The sequence below is a fragment of the Corvus moneduloides genome, chromosome 13, assembly GCF_009650955.1.
Source record: "Corvus moneduloides isolate bCorMon1 chromosome 13, bCorMon1.pri, whole genome shotgun sequence".
NCBI lineage: Eukaryota > Metazoa > Chordata > Aves > Passeriformes > Corvidae > Corvus > Corvus moneduloides.
Genome location: NC_045488.1, coordinates 18,171,835 through 18,197,609, shown reverse-complemented (window position 1 = coordinate 18,197,609; position 25,775 = coordinate 18,171,835). Strand labels below are relative to the sequence as shown.

General features: G+C 42.5%; 1 protein-coding gene across 5 annotated transcripts in view; it reads left to right on the top strand.

Annotated features, from left to right (window-relative positions):
- The window catches only part of PEAK1 (pseudopodium enriched atypical kinase 1), a 110,265-nt gene that overhangs the window by 44,135 nt on the left and 40,355 nt on the right, over window positions 1-25,775 (top strand). For 4 of the 5 annotated variants that reach the window (XM_032122510.1, XM_032122509.1, XM_032122512.1 and 1 more), the window contains one exon: window positions 3,697-3,845. The gene's annotated coding sequence lies outside the window, so the exon portion shown is untranslated. Of the gene's footprint in view, window positions 1-3,696; window positions 3,846-20,664; window positions 20,756-25,775 lie in introns of all 5 variants that reach the window. The other variant, XM_032122511.1, reaches the window with a different exon arrangement.

Below are 25,775 nucleotides of genomic sequence, written 5' to 3'. Positions count from 1 at the left end.
CATAGCCAAAAGTCCATTTTGGCCAAGCCCTGATAAACCCTGTGTTTGAAGTTTGTAGTACATGATTCATTCATAAGGATGAAGGGTGACTAGTAGTAATTCCTGTCTTTTCTGCTAATTTTCTCCTCTTACTGAGTGGTATTAGGTCTGTAATATTAGGCCGGCAATTGCAGTAGGAGAGATGCGGCTGAGGGCCTGGATAGTCTCTGATGGTCTCAAATTCAATCACTACTTCTTGACATGATAATTTGGGGTTCTTTGGTGGTTCTTCAGGCCAGAAAATCTTACTGACACCTCATTTCCAAAGCCAAAACAATTAAATCTTTATTTTTTTCTTCCTCCTGCTAATCTGTCCCTCCTTCAATGAAAGGAAGAGTGTTTGAGAGCACACAGGCTTTCAGCTTACACAGCAGCCCTTGGGATGTGTCTTCATCTTGCTGTGTCAAAAGCTTTTCAAATCAGTAGTTCGGGAGTAGCAAATCCTTCAAACACATGAGTAACAGATACTTACTTGTTTTATTGAAGAGTCCTTGAGCATGAGCAAGTCATTAAGTACTTCCTTTCTCCCCATGAATCAGTTCTATTTTAAACAGTCATCATGTATTTAATATTTTTAAAAGTATAAGAAGTTTTTACTTCTAAACTTTCTTGGAGTCTCTTGTGTACCTCTATGAATTTGTATTAAAAACGTATCTGTCAAGGGCTGCACATTCCCTGTACTGATGCATTCCCTTTCCCTATCTCCTTCAAGAGTGGATATATTCTGTATGCAGCATTTCTTTGCCCAGTTTTGAAGCGAAGAAGTTACTACTTTGAAAACAGAGCACATCTCTCCACTGCCTGGTCAATGGGTAATGCCACCTCAAAATGCCACCACCTGAGTGGCGTCTCCAGAGCTCAGCAACAACCCCAGAGCAGTGTCCTCACGCTGCCCGGGGGGCCTGGGAATTCCTGTGTGCAGTGTTTTCTGTGCCAGGTGATCCCTGCAGCCTCTTCGGCAAAGCTGTCATGCACACGGTGTGTGGGGAGCCTGTGGAATTCCACTGAAGGGGATCCCGTGGTTTAATGGAATGCTTTGTCGTGGATATTGACCGTGTGATGTTGTCATGCTTTGCTGATTCAGTCGATTTGGAAAAAAATCTGTTCCCCCTCTCTTTACTGTATCATGCAAAAAGGATAACGAACATGAATATTTATAATTAAGTATTTTTGCAGGGGTTCGTGTCCAAGATACAACATGCTGAGACATTAAACAGCACAAGTGTTGCCAGAATCCTACCAGCTTGGCAAATCTGACAGCCAGCTGAAGGCAAAGAGGGGGTTTTATGATAAAATCAGGCCATGTACTGAATGCTAAAGCATCACCAGTTGTTTACAGCTCGGGAAGAGTTCACTTGCAACCAACACGAATAGGAGAAACCTTTCCCAAATGATGCTTTGTTTCCTTGTGGATTTGCTTCCCTTTTTGCCTCCTTACACAGTCAGCAACCATAATTCAGATGGTGGGGTTTGGAACAGTCTTCCTGTTCCTAATCTTGTGAAGAGGTGCCCCTTTATCCCTGGCTGTCGCTCAGACTGACAGGACAGGGAGCTGCTCCCAGCCTTGGCAGTTGCTGCGGCTCGGGATGTTTGCAGCAGTGGCCTGTGATTCATTGGTTCAGCATTCCTCGACCTCTGTGCTGCGAGGACAGCGCGGAGGGACCGAGTCACGGGGCAGCTCTTTTCATCCGGAGCTTCTCCTGCCTGAGCCTCTGCGGAAAGCCAAGGGGAAAACGGACAGGGACTCATCTGCAGCTTCATTTACTCCATCCATGTTAATTGCCTCTTTAGAACGGCAGCTAAAAAGGATTGCACATCATCTCTATCAATTAACTTAAAATGTTTTAAATTCATCTGTAGTACTGGGCACTGGAACAGAAGTGAATATGGAGTGCTTTGAGTCTTTTCTTTTAGAGTGGTAGATTGTGTTTTTTAAGTCCCTGTGCTGCTTGTGAGCACAATGACAACTGTATCTATAATCTCTGTACCACCTGTTGCCTTAGCTACCATTTAATGTGCAATATGATGTTGGAGATAAAATGCTTTCTGTGGCACCTATAAAACACCTCAGTGGTCCTCACGAGCCACAGGAACACCAGATTTATATACAGCTGTGGCAGTGAATCTCTGCTATCTCCAGCTGTGCCAGAGCTGTTGGAGTGCAGCTCCACAAGCAAAGGCAAATGGCAAGCAGAGCCCTTTGCTGGGCAAAGCCTGCAGAATTTTAGGACTAAGTATAAATGCCTGCATGCAGCTAAAATTAAAAAATGAGTGTGACTGTTGGTATTTTATTCTATAGATACACACTGGCAATGTATTCCTGGTTTGTTGTTCCCCACAGAGACGTGCCCAGAGGTGCCCGCAATTTGGGAACAGGCACTGCAGGCTGTTGGAGCCGGGGCCACCTCAAACTTTTGGAAGGGGTTAAAATTTTACACAAACACATCTCCTTATGTAGAGACTTTAAATAATCTTTCAGTGCAGCCATTCCATGCCATGAAGTGTTGGTTGATTTCTCTTTTCTTCAGGGCTATTTCTCTTATTTCAAAGAACTTGATAATATGCAAAAAAAAATTCTGCTTCTCTGTGAGGTTTTTAAAACTGCTAGGGACTGTGGTGTTCTCTCCACATTCTTTCTGGAGGCTTTGCAGGGCTCCATTCTCATTCCTTCTCTTCTCCTGCATCCTATTTCTGGCTAATCCCATCTGCAAAAGCAAATTGGTTGGTAACACCTGGGTTAGGAGAAGATTCAATCTTCTCTGTCCAGAGTAAGCTTTTGACTCATCTCTAATATCTCCATTTAGACAATGAGCCACAAGTTGAAGTCTAATTTAGTGGCTATTCCCTTCCCTGCCTTCATTTCTAGGGTATTCACCCTTCTCATTCAGTCCGTTTCCAAGCACATGATGTGTGTTTTCTGTTAGGATGGTTCTTATTCATCTCACTTGTTGCTACTCATCTGCAAGGCTATTTCAGTATCTTCCTTTCAAATGTCCTAAAAAGTCCTTTTGTGGTGATTATCATTGTCAAGGCGTTTTGGTTGTGCTGCTCAGTCTGTGCCCTCACCAGGCTGTGTTTGCTTTGCACAGAAGTTTAAGTGCTTTGCTCCTTGTTATTTGTGGCTTCCGTTATACAAATAATTTGTGTTTGCTTTCTTTCTGCCAACTTTGTCACCCACAAATGTGTTCACACTTGAAGTCCCAAGAAGCAGAATACCAGAGGAGGGAAAAAACCAACCCCACAAGCAAAACCCCAGAAGAACTGGACAGTGCTGTCTCCTTGAATAACTCTAAAGAGCTCTGCTCCTTTTCCTAGGAAAAGTCCTTAATTCTTCCAGTTGGTTCTACAGGCTGTTCCTCAGCCTGTGCCTCCAGCCCATTATCATTGCAAAGCTGCAGCTTGGCTGTTGGGCAGATAAAACTAAAGGAAGGCTGCAGCAGTGTCCTCCTGGGGAATGGAAAAGAAATGGGAATGTTGAGGACGAGGACAAAAGTCTGGGGTGCCAGCTATGCAGACAGAATTCTGAAGAGAATTCAGGTGTCTTTTTGCACAGCTCTCATAGCATTTAAGAGATCAGAAGGTCACTCAAGAAGGAAAATTTACAATAAATTCGATTTGAAATTTGTTTGAGATAACCTTCTTGTCTGTCTTTCACAGAAAATGTTGCTGCCCTGACCGGCAGTCATGAAGAGAAGGGGGTGAAGAGAATTTGTCTGGAGAAGTGGGAAGTTTTGAAATTTTCAGCAGGAGGTGAAGCCGAGCCAGCCATTGACATGAGAATGAATTCAATGCCTCGGACTTAAGCGGTAACTCGTTTTTCTGTCATCTTTTTATTTCCAATACGATACCATAGGATAATTTGTATTGATTATAGAGGATATTGTTTGACTACTACCAGAGTTTAAATAGAGAAATCTTACAAGAGCCAAACATACGATTTTGTGAGCTTCATTCATTAGCAAAAAGTTGGAATTTTAGTATCTGGTGCTTTATTCAGTAGTTGAAATTTCTTCCAGTGGGTTCATCCCATCTCTTCATCTTTGAAAAACAAAAAGAGATTTTGCTGTTTCTCCACTACTGACTGTCTTCCTACCCAATGCCCAGCAAACTGCAGTTTGGAACAGGTTGTAGAAGCTGTTGTTGTCCCTGTTTTTTGTTACATTTTAAGTACTTCATGTGACTCCTGAAACATGTGGGAAGACGCACTTACATGGCACACTAGGAAGTTTGTTTGTTTCTGCTGACATTGAGTATTTCCTCAAAAATCTTTTTCCATTTTCTTCTTTTCTTTGCTGTTCTTATTTGCTTATGTTTTTCTCTGCCATTCATAACTGGGTATTAAACATCTGAAATACTTTTATGCCTGTCTTCCTAGGGTCAGTTTACTAGTCAGGAATACAAAACTGTGCTACTTTTCAAAGTTAAATTGGGAGCAGAAAGACCCCCAGCTCTTTCTTGCTATCCCATTTTGGGCTCTGTGCCTCTGTAACAATGTAGAACTGGCCACTAAAAACAGAAGCTTTAAGAAGGGTAGAGGGGAATTACCACATCTTTGGTACCACATCAAGATGATGTTTCCATGTCTTTTGAGACAGGAGAGTGAAAGGTGTTCATGCTCTCCTCAAAGCCTCACAGAACCCCAGCAGAATAGAACCTGCCTTAGTTTGAAAACTGTAACGTAACTGCATCTATGAAAAACAGCATCTCACCACATTTCTTTCATTTGCCATGAATAAAACAAAGGAAATCTGTTACGTGTTGTGATTTTGTTAGAAATGCTTCTTTCTTATTCTACCCTCTGTGTTTTAGAGGGAGAGTGAACAGATCTGAGAGTAGTTCTATATGACCAATGGTAGAAAAATTAGACCTGCATTTCTGAACCTTACAAATATACCTGTTCTTATTTACCAGTCCAGGTAAGATATTCATTCCACCCCCGTATCGTAGGCTGCGTTAGAACTTCAATGGGAGAACAGTCAGTGCCCCAGAAGGATTTTGTCCTAATTTCTGTGAGGTTAAGGGTGGGATTTCAGAAAATGGGCAGAATAATGGCGCAGTTCTGTCTGTAATCCACAGTAAGGCTCCTGTGTCTCTTGTGAGAGCACACTCAGGCCAGCACTACCAAGAACTTAGAGCTCAGCCAGTGCATCAGGTGTTCAGAAGGCTGCCAGGTTCTTCCCTCACAGAGTTCCCATCTTTAGGAGTTGTCTGGTTTATTGCCAGAGTTGTTTCTATATTGTGTCAGTGTCTTCTGCTGCATTGGCAGGAAGGGAGGGCTTGCAGATTCCATCTGTCGGCAGTGGTGACAAATGAAGCTCAAAAAGAACTTAAAAGAAAAATGTTTTTCTTCTTTCAAGTTTTCAGATTTACTGTGCTCTTGTTAATGCCTTTTCTCTGTTGTTCCCTGCAGTCCTGCAGTCCTTTCTCTTTGAAGGTGTGCACAGATCCTTAGATCTGATTCACTCATGTGTCTAATGAGAACAAGAAAAAGACAGTTCCAGCTCTCATGTCTGTTTTGCGAAAGTTTTGGAGCTGGAGCACTTCAGTGGGATTTGGGGTTTCTGTAGGCCACTTTAGAGCTAGAAATATGAGCAGCACAAGTTAAAAAGCAGTCCTAGTCACAAACTCTTGCCCATTCTTACTAAGGAAAATGCACCACTTTGGCTTGTCTGTATGCAGCAGGTCAGGAGAAGATACAAACAGGTTGTAACCACTGTTGTTTTAGAGGAAACATTTCTAAAAAATTGGAAAGTGATGTTTTGTTTGTTCCTTGTACATCCCTGCCTGGCAGAGCAACTTCTTCATGCATCCAGCCTTTGACAAAACAGCACCAACTGTAAATTTGCTGGGGACAAGGGCTTCAGCTGAGGAAACAGGTTCCCATAATTGTTTCTGCATTCAAATTACTATTATTTAGCTGATAAAAGTGACAATCAGAGACCCAGGAACAGGGAGAACAATGCTATGGGATAGATTCTCCTGCTGGCACAGGAAGATGTTAATCAGCTGAACATGAAGGGGTTTTTGTAGTTGAGGGAAGCGCTGGGTGAGCTGGGTAGCCTGGGAAGAGCCATGGGTTTCTGCTTTGGGCAGATAGATCTCCTTCCTGCTGGAGATGCTCTGGAGTGGTCTAGGTGGGAACTGACTGAGTGCACTTATTCTTTCTGTTTCTGAGAACAGCTGGAGGATGTTGCCTGGGAGGTGCTCTTGGCTCGGGGATTTTGAATGGGAGGGTTTTCTCTCAGCTTGAGAATACATTTTTTCCGCTTGACTCACTGACTGAAATCTGAATGAGTGATAAAATTTCTAAAAGTAATGTTGAATTGGTTGGAATAATAGAAAATGCATTTATCATCAGGAAGGAAGAGCAAAATAAGGGGAAAGATTCTATGAAGAGGAAGTCGCCACCTTCCCAGGGACAATGGGAGGTTGTGGGCAGCTAACACACCTCAGCCTGCCTGGCTCTGCAGCCACACAGCAAGTTGCCATCACAGAGGATTCTTCTGAAACCCTTCTCAGGCTCGTGTCCCACGTGCAAGACCCACACATATTCCGTGGGATGCTTTCCATTGAAAAGACATCGCACCAGGAACGTGTTTGCATAGGTTGCCTCACCATACAGAACACGATCCTGTGTGTGCATGAAAGGAAACTGCCCACTGACTCCTGCAGAACCCCTTTTTTTCCAGGAACAACACCAGCCTTTGTTGCCTCTCTGGCTTGGCACATAGAACAAGGAAGGAGCAGAAAATACTGGCACTGAAGAGGAGCCTGTTGTGATCTATGGGAGCAGTAGATAAAGCGAGGTATCTGCAGGGGCAGGGAGGGGCTACTGGCTTAGATGGTTCTTTAGGATAATAACCATAATAACATTCTTTTGATGATCTTACATTTCTATAGTGCATTTCCTTTGTGCATTCCTGAACAGTTTTCCAGACTCCAACTGCTGTATCAATTTCTGTGTGCTTGTAGTTTGGAGAAGCATTGGGCACAGAGGACTGTGCTGTGTGTGCTCCCTGTGAGGAACAGGCCAGCTGCCTTCCCTGTCAGGGTTGCAGGAATCAAGGAATTAGAGTGCTAAAACAGGGAACAGATAGGGGAGCATTTTAGCTGCACTTATATGTGTACAAAAGAAAGATGCAAAATTGAGGATATTTATCTCAAAAAAAGCTGATACTGAAGTCTGGATGTGTTTGGGTTGCGGGGTAAGGAAAAAAGACTTCTTTCTTCCTGAGACCTGCCTTGTTCATTTGTCAGGTTCAACCAGACTTCTCCAGCTGAGGTTTTGATGGCTGAAGGCTGATTCAAAATGGAAACATTGACAGACTAAGCAATAATAACTTAATAATATTTATTCCGTGTCCCTATATGCACTTCTTTCCAGAGGGCAGTTCAGATTTTTCATGCTTGTGATAGTCTCTGTTTTCACTTAGACTTATCTCTGAAATCTGCCCATCACAGGTGTGTTAAAAATACTGTCCTTGTCAGTTTAGCTGATAGAAGGCAGCTGATGCTGTGTTTGCTGAACTCATGCTGGTGTGATGGCTGGAAATTTCAACTAAACAGGACAGAATGGAAAAATTGTCTTCTAAGTGTGTGAGGCTCCCGCTCTTCATTTTGGACATGCTCCTGTAAGTTACATCCAAGCAGCTCTGCTGCTGGGTGTCTTGTAGCTCCTTTTGTGATGGGATGGCAGTTGCTTACTGCAGGAGCAGGGAATTTTCAGTGATTGGGAGGTGAGAGGTTTTGCTTATGGTGAGGTCTCCTCTTTTCATTTGCTCCATTTTTGTAACAAATTCACTCTCCCTGAATTTCCATCATGTGCAACTTGTGTATTTTACTCTGTCATTTCTTTTATCAGTTGCTCAGTTGGTGATAATTACATTGTATTTTTTATACTGGGTCCTTTCATTTTTCTCTAGTCTGTTATTATGTGATGTGGCCTTGGCAAGAAACACATTCCCATTCTTCCAAACAAACCACCCACCCCCCCCAAAAAAAAACCCCCACAACCAAAACCTGCATACAGTTCAGATCCTGCTAATTAAGAAAACTATGAACTTCTAGATGAAAAATATAATCAACACTTGAACCTGATGCAGGCAATAATCATTTCCGTGCAGGTAGTCCCACTGTCCCCAGGTTCTGGGCGGTGTTGGATTTCCTTGGGTACTACAGCACCCACCTCATACAGCAAGTTGCTGCAGCAACACTTCTTATGCCCCCTTTAACACAAAATAATTGGAGTTTTGAAGGCTTCTCAGATTCAGAAGGTTTCTTCAATTTATCCAGAATGCAACTCTTCCTCTCAAACATCCATTTCCCTGGAGTTGGACTAGATGACCTCCAGAGACCCCTTCAACCCTAACGATTCTGTGATTCCTTCACTCTCCCCAGGATAACTCAGAAAATGCACTCAGAACCAACTGCTGATGGTGCACAGTCTTTCTTCCTTTGTTCTTCCAAAGCAGGAGTTCTTTGAGCCCAATCATCTCTATCTTAAATATGAACATTAGCATATCTATATTTTAAGCAGAAATACTTCACAGGCAAATAGGCAGGGCTTTAAAGAGACTTCAAAATATTTCCAAAAATACCTGCCTTGCTTTCTTTTTCAGCCTTGTCTTATGGATCGTTCTTTCTATGAGTTAACCTACTTTCTTTGCTAAGCTTTTATTTTTGTTCTGTTGCTTTCCATTTCTGGTGATATAAATTCTGTGTATTCTCTTGGGGAAAACTGCAGGTTACACTTTAACTTGCACTGTGGTGGCAGTGCTTTGTGATTTATATTACAGTGGCATTCCAAAGATATTTCACAAAATTCAGACTTTTCCTACTGAAGGAGTGTGGTAGGCCATGTGCAAACATAACTGGGATTGTTTATTTTTCCATTACTAGATAAGAAGGTGCAAGGACAAATAAAATACAAAATAAAAAGAATCCCTATTCCGGATTCTTTAGATTCCTGCCTCCCCACCCAGATATTTTGAGAGCACTGCTGGCAGCTGAGATGCATGTTGGTTATCTGCTGTATAGCCCTACCCAAGATCCAACAATTACTGATTAGTTATGTTTCTCTTTTATTGTGCCTTTACTGTGCTGTATTGCTGTTCTTATGAACATCTCTACCAGGTTAAAATACTTCAAATTTTTCACAGTGATTTCTTGAATTAGCAACTAAAAATAAAAGTACCACTTGGTAACAAGCAGTGACACCGTGTTTTCTCCTATCAGTGCAGCTGTAAACCAGTCAGAGGGATTGGATCTGTCCAAAAATCCCTGTTTTCAGGGAAAGCACTGCTGAAAGTGGAACTAAGACACACAACTTTCTCTTGTTGGTACTGACTTCCTCTTTCAGGTTTTCTGCTGAAAGCACAGTTCAGGTACCTCACAATTTAAACATGCATTGTTGCATGCAGGAGGATAAGTGCATCAACAGTTCTGACTTACAGACATTTCAGACTTCTTGAGCACTCTCTCTGCTGTCCTCGCCTGTAATAGTTTCAGATATATGCACTGACAGTCAAATAAGGGTATTTGATTTTTGGCATAGTACTGTTTGCTTTCAACATCCATGTAAAGCTTACTGAGGAGGATACACACACCCACCAATTTAAAGATGCCATACTATGAGAAATAAACAGGTATTACTCCAGTAATGCCCACTGGGACAGTTTGGGATTTATTTTATTACATCAGTGTTGTTTCAGTGTATTTAAGTTTAGGCCTTTAAGTGAGTGAATTTACAGGTATTGAATAAATCAAAATTTATGAGGTTGCCTTGTTAATGAAAAAGACATGCAGCTAAAGAAAGATGGCACCAAGCTCATTGAAGGAGAAATAATCCTTGCCTGACTGACTCTGTGTTACTGATTTTCAAGAGTTTAGCTGATAATATCCATTACACTTGATATTGATGATGGATACAAAAATTAACCTTGAATATCTGAGTGGTAGTGACATACTTGAGTCTTGCATCAGTCAGTATTCAGTTAATTATCTAAGTATCAGTGCAAAGAGAGCAGGCTCCAGCTGGCTGTAATTAGGGCTGGATTGTTCCATGCCTTCAAGACAATTTTTACATTCATGGGATCTGCAGCTTTCTGTTGTCCTCATTTCCTGCAACATAAAAGCACTTGTATGTCAAGGAATGAAAGGGGGCAGATAGTGAGAGAGACTGTGCAGATAAATCTCATTAACATCTGTGACAGTCTGGCTGAGAAATAGGCATTGCAAGTTCTAAATAAATTTTAGAAAAAATAAAAAGGGAAAACAACCCCCAGGAGCCATAGACAGAAAGTGTTATTTCAGTTGACTGGAAGAAAAGGTGGATCTTTAGAAAGCACAGTGGGTTCTATAAAAGCTGAAATCGGCTCTGTAAATTTTGGTCTTAATGAGAGACCACCAGCCTGTGCAGGAAGGAAGTTGGATGGCAAATCAGGTGTGTATGTGACAGAACAGTTGATGAGGAGCCATGGGATACAGCACTGCAAGTGCCACAGATCACAGCCCATTTGTTGAATTCAGGCTCTGGGTTTTGCCCTTATGCTGCGGAGTTACCAGCACTGCAGTGCTGGCATTGGATCCTAGGGATGTTCTGGCTTTGGGAGACACTCCTCAGCTCCCTTCAGTTCTCAGGTCATCGTGACCTGTGCAGCCTCTTGTTACCAGCCTCTATTCCAACTCATGAGCAAGACTGGCAAGTTTTCAAATTATTCCTCTATTTGGGGAAGAAACAGCCTTTTGTGTAGTCTCCATGTAAAACTGCATGTTGGCATTTCAGTGGGATCCAGTGTGGAAGGTCTATGCCAAGAACTGGGGGGAAAAAAGGACAGTCAGTGTGAGCCCAAGACCTTTAGAACAGGATCTGTTCAGGCCATGGTGCTACACAAAACCCGCTGCTCCTCACCTGCTGAAACCTCCACTGACAATTCTTGGGGAGCAGAGGGAGACAGAGCTCCGATGGCCTCCCTTGTGGCCTCACAGCCTTGTTCCTCTGGGCTGAGTGTTGGTGCTCACTGCTGATGTTCATCAGCCCTCTCAGCTCCCTGACCTGACAGAAATCGACCCTTCCTCCCCTCCCACAGGTGGATTTGCTGCAGTTTGAAAGCTGGGGCTGTTCAGAGGTGTCAGGAGAAGTGGTGAGGGTACATGAAGGTGAGCACAGCCATCTAATTTTAGCTTACAAATGTCTTATGAGCATAAGTGCCTAAAGGAAGTTAACAAAACAGTAGTTGACAGAGAAAGGTGTACCCGTTAAATTCCTTCTTTATTTAATGCAAATTAAATATTGTCATAAGTAGTAATAGTTGCATGTGTATTTTCCATTCAGGTTGGCTCTATCCAGACAGGCATCTCCAGCAGTGGCTGTGCAGATACCTGAGCTGCATTTAGCAAATGCTTTTGCCATGTGGTCATAGAACTGCAAGTACTGAGCTGTGTCTGAGCCATCATCCTGCAGTGCCCTGGCACTGGGTGAGCACAGACAATCTGTGTGTCAGAGCACTTCAGTGGGGCAAGGCTGAAGTGTGGGATATACACTCAAGAAAATAATTTTATTTTGTGTGCTGAAATAAACTTTGTAAATTTTCTTTTGTGCACTTGATTATTAATAGAGAATCAATATTTTGCTACTTCAACAAGAATGCTTTACTTACTGACCTGCTTCTGTGAAAGTTTATATTCTCTGAGTATAGGATTTAGAATCACAGATTCTGTCTATTGACTGAAACAGTGTCTTAATCCCCTCAGTATCTTGCTAATTTCCTTGAAACTTTCCTATGACAGCTATGCAAAACCAGCTGGACAGATAAGAAACTGATAGCCACTGTGTATGTACAGACGGGCTTCAGCTCTAGCCATACAGCAGAGAAGCACTTAGCCATGGTTTGATGTTATTCAGCCTAGTGACAAGCTATGAGCAAGGGCAATTGGTAAATTCTTCTCCCTCATTATAGAATCAGAAAATTGTTAGGGTTGAAAAAGACCCTTATGATCCTTGAGTCCAACCACTGACCTAGCACTGCCAGGTCTACCACTGACCCATGTCCCCAAGTGCCACATCCACACAGCTTTTAAATCCCCCTGGGGATGGTGACTCTACCACTGCCCGGGGTAGCCTCTGCCAGGGCTGGACAGCCCTATCAGGGAAGAAATCTTCCCTAATACCCAACCTAAGCCTCCCTTGGCACAGCTTGTGGCTCATCACTGTGGTTTCCTCTTGTCCTGGCACTTGTTGCCTGGGAGCAGAGTCCAAACCCCACCTGGCTGTACCCTCCTGTCTTGGAGTTGTGCCCCTGAGCCTCCTTTCCTCCAGGCTGAGCTTCCCCAGCTCTCCCAGCCACTCCTCACCACATTTGTGCTCCAGCTCCTTCCCCAGCTCCATTCCCTCCTCTGGACACGCTCCAGCCCCTCCATGTCTTCCTTGTTGTGAGGGGCCCAAATCTGACCCCAGGACCTGAGGTGTGGCCTCAGCAGTGCCCAGCACAGACAGATGGTCACTGCCCTGGTCCTGCTGCCACACCATTGCTGGAATAGCCCAGGTGCCATCGGCCTTCTTGCCCCCCTGGGCACACCTGGGTTCGCGTTCAGCTGCTGCCCAGGTCCTTTTCTGCTGGGCAGCTTTCTAGTCCCTCTGCCCCCAGCCTTGTAGCACTGCAGGGAGTTGTTGTGACCTGAGGACAGGACCCAGCACTTCACCCTGTTTAACCTCATACAGCTGGCCTTGGCACATGCATCTGGCCCGTCCTGCCCTCCAGCAGATCAACACTCCCACCCAACTTAGTGTTTTCTGTGACCTGACTGAGGGTGCCCTCAATCCCCTCAGGCCAACCCTTCTCCTTCCCTTTAGCCTGGGTTAACACTTAGTAGCCAAAGGAAAGGGAGGCACAGGGAAAGACTGAAGTCCTTTTCTCCCCACAGAAGTTCCCTTCCCTCAGTTTTGATTCCCAGCAGGGAACTTTGCTGCAGGGCCCCATAAGCACCAGTGTTGGCAGCACAGCTGTGCGGTGCCTCTAAGGTTAAACAAATGAGCAGTGGGACTGTGACAGGTTCTACTGTGTTTGTAGGACACACAGCTACAGTCTCCATTTTGCATGTCTATATTTCAGTGGTTTCCAGCCAATCTAAAGATATGTTTTCCAGGAAACTTAAGAGAATTCAGTTATGATGACAAAATGTTAAAGGTACAACTTGCAGCAAAATCCCGGAGCTCTTCAGAACCTCTTCTGCTCTGTTTTGTGGTTCATGAGGTGATTAATCCCAGGGACCCTGCCTTCCCAACTGCCTCACCTCATACAGAAGTTTAAGCCTGTGTCTGTGTTGCAACTTCAGCATAGGGGATAATGGTTCCTAATTGTTGAGTTGCACATTGAGTGCAGTAAATGCTGACCTCTCTTTGCAGCACTGTGCCACAGAAGGAATGGTTTTCATGTTGAAACCCAATTGGAGTTAACTGTAATGCTTCATGCATCATTTTAATGGCACTCTCAAAAAGCCCGGTATCTCGGTATGTCATTATCTCAGACTCTGCAGTTGTTGTTTCTTATTTAAATGTCGTATCTCACTTGAGATTTAATGTAATTAGAACCAGCCTGTGGAAAAATCTTTTTCTATTATGTCTTAGCTATTGTTCCAGTCAAGATGGTAAAGCAAATCAAACAGGATATAATGAAAATGATAAAACCATTTGCGAGAGGCAGTTTTCCTGAGGGAAGCAAAAGGCAGCACCACTTTTCATTTTGCTTTGTAATTCTAAACATGGTATGGGCCTGGAGTGACTCCACTGAGACTGGTCCAATACACCTGAGAGCAGAGACAGGTACAGCTGGCAGGAATCTGCCTTGACTGATACAATAGGGAACCAGAAGCACCATAGCAATAAGCTTTTTCCACTGTAATTGCTGCTGTCCCAGCTTGTTCAGCCAGCTAGGTCTGCTTGCCAGCCAAGGTATGTGTGAAGGAGCTGGGCCTGCAGTAATAAACATCTTACGTTGTTAATTTTTCCTCGAGCTACAGCATCCTGGATGGGAGGTACGTCCAGAGTGTGGTGTCTGCAAAGGCACTCGTACCCAAAGCCTGAGTGTAACACGTGTCTCCAGCAAGAATTGGTGTTCCCAGTGCAGAAGGATAGGGAAAAGAATGTCAGGGGCTTTCTTGGTCTGGCTTGGAGGCCACATCACAAGGCAAGAGCCCTCACTGCTGTCTCTGCTGGGTGATTTCTGAGCAGTTCAGGTGTTGTTGCTCCACATCTCTTTGCTTTTCTCTTAGGTGTATAATTTGATGTCAAAGCTGTTTTGCAATATCTTTTCTCTTTTGTGCACAAGCCACTTGTGAACAGGCTTTTGTATTGTCAGCATGTATTACAGAAATCTATGTTCACTCTCAGCAGTATTGATAAACTTTAGGTCTGAGAGGCTCGATCAAGGGCTGTGTGCAATGGATGGAGCTCAACATGCAGTGCTTGCACAGGATGCTGACAGGGCTTTCAGTCTTGCTATTTTAGTGCCCAGCAGCTGTGAGGGGATGGATCGAGTGTCCAGTGGCACAAAGCCTCTCCAGCCAGGCAGCCATGTTTGGCTCCTGCTCTGGTGTTGGGTTTACCTGGGACAATGGGCTTTGAGGTGCAGAGTGCAGCCAGCTGAATGTCTTCATGCAAATGTCAGAAGCAACAGATCAGTCTTCTTTTTTAAAAGCCAATGATGTAAAAATTCAAAGGATCAAAATTCAAGTAATTCAAATGATGAAAAGAAATCATTAGTTTAATACCTGCAAACTATCGTGTAGCTTTAGATGCAATGAAAACAGAAAATCTACCTGAAAAAATTCTCTTTTATTGTAGGTTTCTGGGTTTGGTGCTGATTAATTTATAGATCACCTGTGCACAAGTTTGCCTTTTCTGTTGCCTTGATCTCTTTGGAATTGAAGAAACAGTAGTTTCTTCCTCTCCCCTTCTCCCTGTTCCTTTCATGTAAAGAAATGATTAAATACTCAGAGTACAAATGCTGCACATGAATATTTATAAGAACTTTCATAACACTTAGCGAGGCAATGCTTCATGACTGTCTCTTTCTGAATGCACATAAGAAAGTACCATAATTTCTTCGAAGCTGCACTGAGTCCTTATTTGCTACTGGGTTGGCAGGAGCTGGAGGCTCCTTGGGGCTGCAGTCATTGACGATGACAAAACACAGAGATCATTGGGGTGTTTCCTACTTTTCTGTTAAAGCACTTGGCTTGTGTTTAATACCTCATAAGAACACATTTTTCATGCATCATTTACATTTAAGTTGCAGAAAATTGCTAGGTAGAAATCTTGTTACTGGCATTGCATAAATACCCTATTCCTGTGTTGATACTTTGGTCTCGGAAGGAACAGAGTTAAATGTCTTCTGCTTGGAATACTGACACTGTGGGACAATTGAGTGGCCCTGGAGCACACTCTGCAAAGCACTTGAAGGGTCCTCCTGTTAATGCAGAAGTGTTTTAGCCTCCACTTCTCTGCGTATTGTCTCTGTGGAGCAGGGCATCCTGTGCATACCTAATTGCCTGTATAATGCCTCAGAGTGTTGTCACACACCCACTTCTAAAAAGCACATGGAAACTAGTAGCTCTTAATAGCAGATTTATCCCCTTGACATCCTGAAAGAATTTAGATCAGATTAAGCACAAGAGGAGAAAGAAGAAAGGCTTTAGGAATAAACAGAAGGGAGAGGGGGTTAGAGTTGTGATTTGTTAAAGCTGAAGATAATTTTAGAACTGGGTTTGGAAGTTCGTTGCTCATAATCTTGTTATAACCTCTCTCCTTCTCCCTTATAAAATAATTGCCATAAATTGCATGTTCTCACGTCCACAAGGTTACTATATGGATTGAAGACTTACAGTGTTTCTTTAAAAGCTGGAGTGCATTATCTGGATTGGAAGTTACCTGTTGGAATTTTGTACATGATATGTGGGTCTGTGTGATGTGGTGACCGTCTCAAACAGGGTGGTGAAATGCCCCCAGTGCTAGGGCTGGTACACCAGACCCACTCAAGGGCAGCGTGGGAATCATTCCCAAAGCCAATGCTGTGGGAAAAGGCCCGTGATCTCCTGTGGAGTCTGCTAGAGCAGGTGTCCAGAAGGGTCTGGCTGGGTGTTAGCACATCCTCCCCAGTAGGTTCTGACAGGTTGCTATGGGATGGCTTTAAACAATCTGGAGTTTAACATCTTTCACTCAAAAAACTGGCTAAGTTTATTCTTCCTGGAATTCATTAATAGTATAATTTTTGTAATCATATTTTCTCAGTTTTAAGTCCCCTTTTATCTGGTCACACTTACTTTAGCTTTCTGCCTGTGATGTGTATGTCTTTTGTAGTTCTCAATCTGAATATCTCAGAATATCCCAACAGATCTAATACTTGTATTTTCTTCCCATTGGGTGTTTGTTTATAAATATGTCTAATATGTACTTCTCTGCTACAGCAGTATGCAAACTATAGAGGTGTATTTTTAAAGAAGGCACTATTTATATGACTTTAACCCCTGAATTACTACTTAACTTTCAGATAGTGATTTTTATCTCCTTCTCAGATTTTTTGGGCACAGTAATTGTTAGAATTATTTTCATAAGTAGCAAAGGACAACTGAAGGAGACTATCAAACAGTTTGGTTTACATTTCAATTAAAGCTGTACACTTGTGGTATTACATTTATCATTCAATATTACAATAATAATATTGAAAGAAAATAATGCTCTCCGTTGTGCTTTAATTGTGCAAAACTGTTGAACCTGATGCATGACCTCTGAGCATGTGAGAGTCAGAACTTGGTTACCTCTGTAGGAAAAGTATGTACTCACCTGAGAACTCTTGGAGTGTGTTTAGCAGCAGGCATGATGCTGGATTTTGGGATAACGCTCCCATGTTTGCATCTACAAGGAAACAAAGGTATTGTCCACGTTGGTGTGGAGCATCTCAACAAATCCACCCAAACAGATTAAAAAACTGTAGTCCTTGGACAATAATAAGTACAAGAGTTTTCAAATCACAGTTTTCATAGGGGAGATCAAAATTTGGTTTTAAAAAAAAAATAGTATTACAGCTCTTCCTAATTTATTTCTTTGCACTGAATTTTTAGTAAAAATGAAGTGTGCACCAGGGAATGCATAAGCATATCAAGTGGTAAAGTTCCAGGGACCTTTAGAGACTTTCATTTGTCTCTGGATCCTGGCATATTAAAGGTTCATGGAGATTTGAGGCAGAATTTATTTTATTACTTCTACAGAGCCTCAGACTGAAATCCTCCATCATACCCTATGAAACAAAGCCCCTCACTCAAGTAGGGAACTTGCTGCTGTAGCTTCATATCTTACTGAAAACCAGTGACTGCAGACACCCCATTGCTGACACGGAGGTACTGGGCAGGGTGAGGGATCTGCCTTTGCCTCCTTTAGCTCAGGCATTAATGATGCTGCTGCCTCACTTCAGCAGGCAGCCATCTCATTATCTTGGTGAAGTCTCCTCTGCCCTTTTCCTTTCCAGTTCTTCTTTCTCCAAGTTTAGCAAGTAATTAAAAGAGTACAGTGGCTGAGGAGTGAAAACGGAATTTTTCCAAATGCTGTTCCTTGTAAAATGTAATATATCGCCCACACATCCCAGGGCAGTGATTGAAGATCTCGTCACATTTGTCTTACTTGAGATTTAAGCAAAATCATCTGCTGAACATTTCAGTCTATCCATGTGCATTACAATTCATCCAGGCTCCCTGAAAAGAAAAATGGGAAAATAAGACATGGTTAATGTAGCGGTCTTTATGTGGAGAGAACAGATTTAACTTAGGACATTAGAGCTATAGGCTCCAGTCTATCTCCTGACTACACAATGCTAATTAGCATTATGGGCCCATCCTTTTGTTAAGTGTGTTGAATTATCTCAGCCTTGGAAGAGCTCTGGGCTGGAGCAGCAGTGCAGTGTGTTGGGGCTGCCTGGTGTTTGGCACTGGCTGGGGCTGGCAGCAGAGCAGGAGCAGCGCTGGGCTGGAGTGTGGCTGCTTGGGCACCTGCGTCCTGACAGGGGAGGGGAGGGGAAGGGGCTTCTCTTGGAACCCAACCAAACCTTGTTTTGGCACAGCCACAGGTGAGTGGAAGTCGTGCAGAACTGCTCCTTACAACCCCTGTCTCTCCACTTTTCTCTTTACTCTTCCTGTTCCTGCAGTACCATAGGGAAGTAAGGAAATTACTTTGCTCTCTCAAGAAAGGAAGGAGAAACAAATATTTTTATGTAGCAAAAATTTTTGTATTAACATGTATTTTGAAGACCTGCACAGCACAGAGCAGATCTGCTTCAGTTTCTCAGCACTGCTGTAGGAAGCAACCAAGAAGGCCAGTCCTATACCTGTATCCAGGCAGCTGATAAATCTCATGTTACTGAATCTTCACCATTTTTGATTTTTTTTTTTTTTTTTACATACTGCATTCTGGCATCCCAACACACGTCTTCTGCCTTTATTGAGTTTGACATACTGCAATTTCTCTCAAAATTAAGGCTTTGGGATCCCTGTTAACATACCAGGTTTCAACAAAAGGCTTTATAAAACAGCTGACTTTAAAAGCTGAGTGATTGTCAGATGAGAAATGATTTGTACTTGAAACAGTCATAGAAGGTGAAGTTAGTAGTGACTCATTTTCTGGTTATGCCAAAAATTATTTCTGCAAATCACTGAAATCCAAAAAATTTAGAATTTAATCTTTATTCAGATTACTCAGACTGGTTTTTCTGTCAAATAACTGCTGGATACTATTGCAAACAAAAGGCTTGCTTTTTAAAACAGCTTTAAAATAAAACACAAATTCATTGTATTTGAAAAACCATGTTTCCTGTCGTCCTTGTGCCTCTACGTCGTCTTTGCAGATGCTGGATTTTTAGTGAGGTATAAATAGGTAACTTGGTTAACAAGTATACAAAAGGCTAAGTTAACTTTTAAATCTAGTATGTTTTAATTTCATTTTTCTGTGTTGTTACTGAGAAACCAAAATGATGAAAATGCAGTGTATGTTCTGTGGGTTAGGCCTGGCTATGGGTGACAGGTCTGAAACTGGTGGTAGGTAGGAGGCTGTTACTGAGCAGGATGCTCTGTATTAATCTTTGTCCTAAAATTAGTCAGGGTTTTTTATGAACAGTCTGAAAGAAAATATAAATAGGGAGAGTAGGAGATTTGAAAGCAGAAAAATGCACTGGCTATACTGGAAAAAAAAGATGGAGGAAATACATATTATTTGTTATGTATGACTGTAAACTGGGAATAGAAGAGTTCAGGCCAGGCTTGCCTGATTGCACCGAGAGAAGTGAAGATCCTCAAAAGCTTGTGGAAGGCATGAGCACACCATTATCATGAGTCCTGGCTAACAGTCTGGACTGAAAAGGACAGTGCCTGGACTCCATGTGTGGAGGGATCTATTTCAGGAGTGGCAGGGTTTGTTCTGTTGTGTTTGTCCCCAGTGTGAAGCTTCAGAAACACTGCATTGTCTTTGAGAGAGCAACAGCCCAAGGATGCTGCTAACAATTCACAAAAGTCACTTGTGGTTAAAGGTTTGGGCAGCTTTCTTTCCAGAGAAGGCTAGAGAGCTCAGTTTATTCATATTTCGATTTTAAAATAGCAAAGTAGAACCAGTAGTGCTTCTGAAGTATGGGGGCAAAAGCGATGAGTAACGGCAGCGTTGATGGCTGTCACAGTCACCATGGCAACCTATTGGCCACTGGTTGGGATCCCATCCCCTGTTTATGTAACCATCACATAACATATGCCACCACGACTAATTAAGCCAAGGTTGAGCCCATAACCTTGAAATCTGCCATTACCTCCTTTTTTTCCTGTATAAATTGCAAGGTTAAGCACTACAGAGAGTGTGGAGTCTCTTCTATGACCATCCTGGGGAGACCCGGCATAAAATTCACCTTTGTTTGCAGAGTGGTGGTGAAGCAGTAGCAAGGAAGCCTGATTTGTATTCCTGAGCAGTTTTCCTTTTGCAGTGGAATATGGTGTTGTCTCCTGAGCAGTCTGTAGAGACCCAGGACCTCAGCAAGGAGCAGTGGGCAGTTTTCCTGGTGCTGTGCAACTTGATGCTGCTGATGTGGCTAATGTCTCAGACTGCTTCTTATTATAAACAATTTACTTCCAAATGCCACAGTGTTGCACATGGCAGGAATAAACCTCCCTCAAGACCCTCCAAGAGAGCAGGTAATAGCAGCCTTTCCCATTTCACTCAGAATGGCAGTGACAAAACGTAATTGCCCTGGGCTTGGTGTGGTTCCTGGTGTGGGCTTATAGCAGCCCTGTTTGCTAATAAAGTATTCTGTCATAAAAATCTCATTTTGAAAGGCAAGGAATTCAGATGAGTGTGGTTCTGCTTTTACCTTCAGACCCCTGTGGACTGGTATTGAGTCATCTCAGCAGTACAAGAGTAGAAAATTCACATTGTGTTTTTTCTGGCTACAAAAAGATTTGCATTCTCAGGATTCTGTCAAGCACAAGTAGCAAAATTTATGTTTGGCAATCAGCTCCTTTAGGAAAACATTTCTATCTGTAAAGAGGAACTAAAGAAAGAGAATTGAATGTTGGTGATGATTTTCTTTCTCTTTGCTTTGCTAGAGCTCATTTGCTGTGCTTCAGCTTTGTTGTTTCCTGCTGTGTCCTGATCCAGGAGTGAGCGCTGGCTGGGCTGCAAGCTTGGCATTCCCAGGTATGATGAGCAGCCTCTTAATTAGTGCCCAGTGTGGGACAGCCTGGCTGGGCAGAGGTGGCAGGACCAGCTGCAGGGGCGTGCCAGGCTGGGCTCTGCTGCTGTGGCTCTGTGATAAGCCACCTCTGGTTTTTAGGTGCCGGATGCAGCTGGCTGCTCCTGCTGCCCACAGAGCAGATGGGCTCCCAGGGCAGGTTCTTCCTGCCTGAATCAGCCTGCTTGGGAGCAGCAAGCAATTCCTGCTTCCCCTTTGCTCCACTTACAGCACTGGCTAAAAATTATAGAGGTTTACACACTTGATAGGTTTAAACATCTGTCTGTGAAAACGCAGGGTATTTCTTCTCTCATGGAGTAAATTGAGCAAATTCCCCAGCTGCAAAAACCAGTCATTGACTGTAAAGATAAAAACTAACACAGGATTTCTGTTGCATTTCCTTTCTGATTCTGTCCTTGATTATATTTAATGATGCCTTCACTGCATAGTTCTTCCGTGTGTGGATTATTTTAAAGTATGGAATCAGATTTTGGGAACTAGAATAAATTACTGGGGTTTTGTTGGGGTTTTTTTCCTGCCCTACATCTTGCCTCTTTTGGTAGCCTTAGAAGCTGGTTACTGACTGTTAGATGTCCTGGGTTTGGCTGTTAGTCCTTTTCTGTCACTGTGAAGGGAAACGGCTGCACACAGAAGCCCCCATGATGTGCCTGGAACACTGGGGTGTTGTGGACTGGCAGGCACAACACTTAATCATCAGAATAAGGAAAAAATCAATTCTCATTATGTATGCTAAAAGCATCCAATGCCAGTACCTCCTAATTCCTTTTCTGAATTTCATCTATGCTGGTGCTTTTTATCCCTAATAACATTCTTATCAGTGGTGGCTTGCCATTTTATGGGGATGGATTTTAGGCAAAGCATAAGGAAAATAAGCAAAGAAATTATCTGCTGTAAACTTCAACACTAGTAAACATTAATATCTTTAACCTTGTGACTTGGAGCTCATCACTCATTTCATTGCTCTGGCTTATGACTGCAGATTAAAATTTCTTACATTCATCTTGCCTGGTGAAGTAGCTTACTGGGATGAATAAATGACATCCTAATTAGAAGAGTAGCCTGAGTGAGAGTAAGCTGTTGGATCCAGCTTTGATGGTCAAAAAATTACCTGTAGCTAGTTTCTCAAGATTATCAAAGAGGCCCTCAAATTAGAATGTGTCTTTGATCATAGATGTGAGGAACAAGGCAAAATGAGTGCACCAAGCAGATGGCAGTGGGAGGAGATGGTTGCTGTGGAATGGGAAACTGGAGATTTTACAAAGATTCAGGCCCTTTCCAGGCATTGCTCTACCACATAGTGAATGAGTTAGCAGTATAGGGCTTATTTTTATTTATATTTTCCACCATAAACTAGTAATGTATGTGTCTTCAAAAGTTAGATTGATGAGGTTAGTTTTAGAGAAAAATCCCTTCTCTATCATTCCTCTGTAACCTTACCCTGATTTTTCTATCCTGTGGTGTGACGAGCTTCAAACTACTAATCTTTCCTAAGACTTCCATCTGGCTTCCTTACCTTGGTAATTACCACTGCCTGCCTTGGGTATTGCTGTGGATTTGTCCAGATCCCTGCAGGACCTGTTGGTGTGACACAGTCCCTTGGCCCAGGTACCTGACAGCCTGAGGCCCCCGCTGCCCAGTATCAAACATGATCATGAAGTCACAAAAGGTAGAAGACAAGGAATGATCCAGGACTGAGTTATAAGTCTGGGACAAGAGTGACAAGGTGTGGGAGGAGGAGAGAAAGGCCCGACCTTACCACTGAGAGATGATGGGATATCAGTGTTCTTGCGCCATTTGGTTGTTTTGCTGTATCAAACTAAACCCACTGGAAGTAAAGAGCAGGATCTGATAAGAGGAGAAGCAGTCAGGCCCAGCCTCCAGCAGTCCCTGCTGCCCAGACTTCTCCAATGGACAGCACGAGAACAATCTGTTAATGAGCAAATCCTCTGCTCCACTGAAATGGTTAATGCTGTTTTTAAGCACTGAAATTGGGAGCTTTGGGTTTACCCCACCTCATAGAACTGTCAGTGGCTCATCCCACGTATAAATGTGTGGTTGTTCCTCTGAATCCATTGACCCCTTGATCTCAGTGCCAGCTTGTTTCAGGAAGCATTTTATGTGGAATCATTTTCTTTTTGGAGATGTAAATATGCTGCATTGAGTTTATTGCCTTTTTTTGAGATAGACACTAAATGGGAACACCCAGTCTGTCTTCTTTATGTGACGGATCATTTAATATACTATTACATTATTTTATTTGTCTCAAATCTGAACTAAACTATCCTAATCTTTTTGTTTCACTGAAGGGATGAAAAGCTTTCCATATTAAAATATTTTTGTGGCTGTTTTATGCAGCATTTCTTCCTGAGATGTCATAAATAGAACTGAGCACAATACTCAGTAAGTCATGTCATTGATTTTCTCACACAGAAAGCATGTAATCTGCTGGTTGCCTGGCGTTTTCTGTGACACCATTTGCATGTCCTGCCTTTAGAAATTGGAGAGAACTTCTTCAAAGCTTAAAATAAAATTGTGCCATTTCTCTTTTGCCCTTTGGTTCATTGTTTGGTAGGAAGAGCAGGTTTCCTTCCCAGAAGTCATGATAAAAAGCATGTCCCTTCACCCTGTGCTGTACTGATGCCTGGTTCTGATAGAGGACTGGATAACTTTGCATAGCTCAGCCACCTGATTCCTGAATTTCTCCACAATTCTTGGCTCTACACAGTCCAGCCTTGCTGTGCTGTTGCTTGTAATTTATCAGTTATTTTTAATACCTCATTTTTTTATAATGCATCATTGTGGTTTATTTTTAAACTTAATTCTGCCAAGTCTTTATTTAGTGACTCCTAAGGCTCCTGGGGGGATTGAGACCACTGGAGGGTGCCCACTGTGCTGTACCCTCCGGGTTGTAGCTGATCTTACCCTGGCTGGGAGCCAGCCCCTCCCTCCTGAGTTCTCTGCCCTGACACCACCAGTGTGTCTTTGGCTACTTTTTAGTCAGTTCTTTCCCATCCTTTCCAATGCCATTTTGTATTTTGCTATCCACAAGTTATTTGTGCAACTGAAATGGATTGGGGGGAGGGGTCAGGTTTGGCACTTGTGGGTTTTGCTGCATCAGATTGTTCAGCACTAAGATCTTTGGAGCCAGGGGCTGCAGTAGTGCAAGGGAGAGAGGTTTAAGCAAACAGAAGTTGCAGAATTGCTGGACTCCACAATCCAGTGATGATCCACACCCTTTTCCTTCTCAAGCTGTGCTCAGCAGAAGGATAACCCCAACTGTTACCAGGTTTCTGACTATAAAAGCACTATAATGTTTCTCAGGTAATTGCTATTTTGTGTGTTGTGAGCACATTCTGGAGAGGTTTGGTAAAGTTCATTCTGCTCCACATGAGTGTTTGCATGTGCTTAAAGAAAAGGAAAAAAAGATCAAAGGGCAGAATTTCAAGTGAGCCCAGGAAGGGTAAATCAAAGATAATTAGATTGGTCAAGAGATAGTCATACAGGTGCACTTTTAAGATGCTGTGAAGGGCTTAATTTTCATCATTTTCCTTAAATAGAGTTGGGAGAAACTGAAATGCACTGGAATTGAGGATATTTTTTTGAAATTATTATTATTGTGCTTTTTCCTGTCAGCTGATACGCTTACCCTTAATTTGCTGCTAGGTCTTAGAATCTTGTACAGCCATTTTTAGAAAGCAAACAATTTATAGTCTGGCTTACCTCACTTTTCATAAAGTAAAAAATAAAAATTCGTTTTCCATGTAAATAAAAAAGTATTCCTAAAGAAGATACTGTACAGCCTTGTCTGAGTGATCATTATTATAAGAATTTATATATGTCTAAATGGACCTTATAAATTTAAAATGTTATTAATGCTAAATGATGATTTTTTTTTTTTTCCCCAAAAGGAAAAAAATTCTCCAGTTAAGAATGTCAAGAATTCTTATTACTGGGACTCAAAAGAGTTCATATTCAAACACCTGCCTTGGCTGGCCCGTTGGGCCCCAGCACCAAAGGGCAGAGCTTGGCCTCATTACAGCTTCATGTGTTCCCTGTGTGATGATGTAGAATCTATTCAGATTACCTGGGCAGATCCCGAGGATATTCCTTGCCTTTTCCTTGCTCTGTGGTATTATCTCTTTGGGTTAGGTAAATTGCAAAGAAATGCCTGTTTTCTTCTAAAGCATCACAGATTGTCTAGCCCTGGGCAGATTTATGCTCCAGTTTGTTGGTTATTTCTATTATTTTTTATCCTTGCAAGTTTTAGTGAAGAAAAAACCCCACATTTAAAGGTTTCCTTCCCTTACTTAGTATTATGAAATATTTATGTCATTTGAACTCTTTTTAAAGGAGAAAAAATACAGTGTGAGACATTAAAACAGGAAAAATAACCCTATCTACAGCAAGATAAAACTTTTCTTTTTTAACAAAAGTGATAATGCCCAGCATTTATGGAAATGTCCATCTGTGAACTCTGCCAGAGTCAGAGCTCTGGCTTGGTACTGCAATGAGCTGATATTTAGCAAATATCCTTCACTTTGGGAATAAAGTTGTGCCAATCCATAATGCTGCTTGCTATTCTTTAGTTTCATGGGTTTTCCTGGCATACCATGAGTGAAGTGAGTGCTTGACACTCTCTGGGAGCATTTCCACAGCCCATTGCCACCCAAGCAGGACCTGCATGAGTCTCAGTTTTTAAAACAGTCTGTGAAAACGTTTATGATTACTTTAAAATTTAAAAGAAACAGAAATCAAATGCTGGCAAAGAATAACATCACTTTCTCCCTGCTATGGGAGATGTGCACTATCGTTTATGATGATCAGTGACTGTCCAGATGCCTGTAAGTGGTTCAGACAAACCACAAAGCCGTGGTGGTTTTGTGGCCTTTGGGCACTCCTGTATAGGAAACCCAGGTTGGATTCCCACTGCTGATTTTTTCAGTCTGAGGACATGCCTGGCAGTGG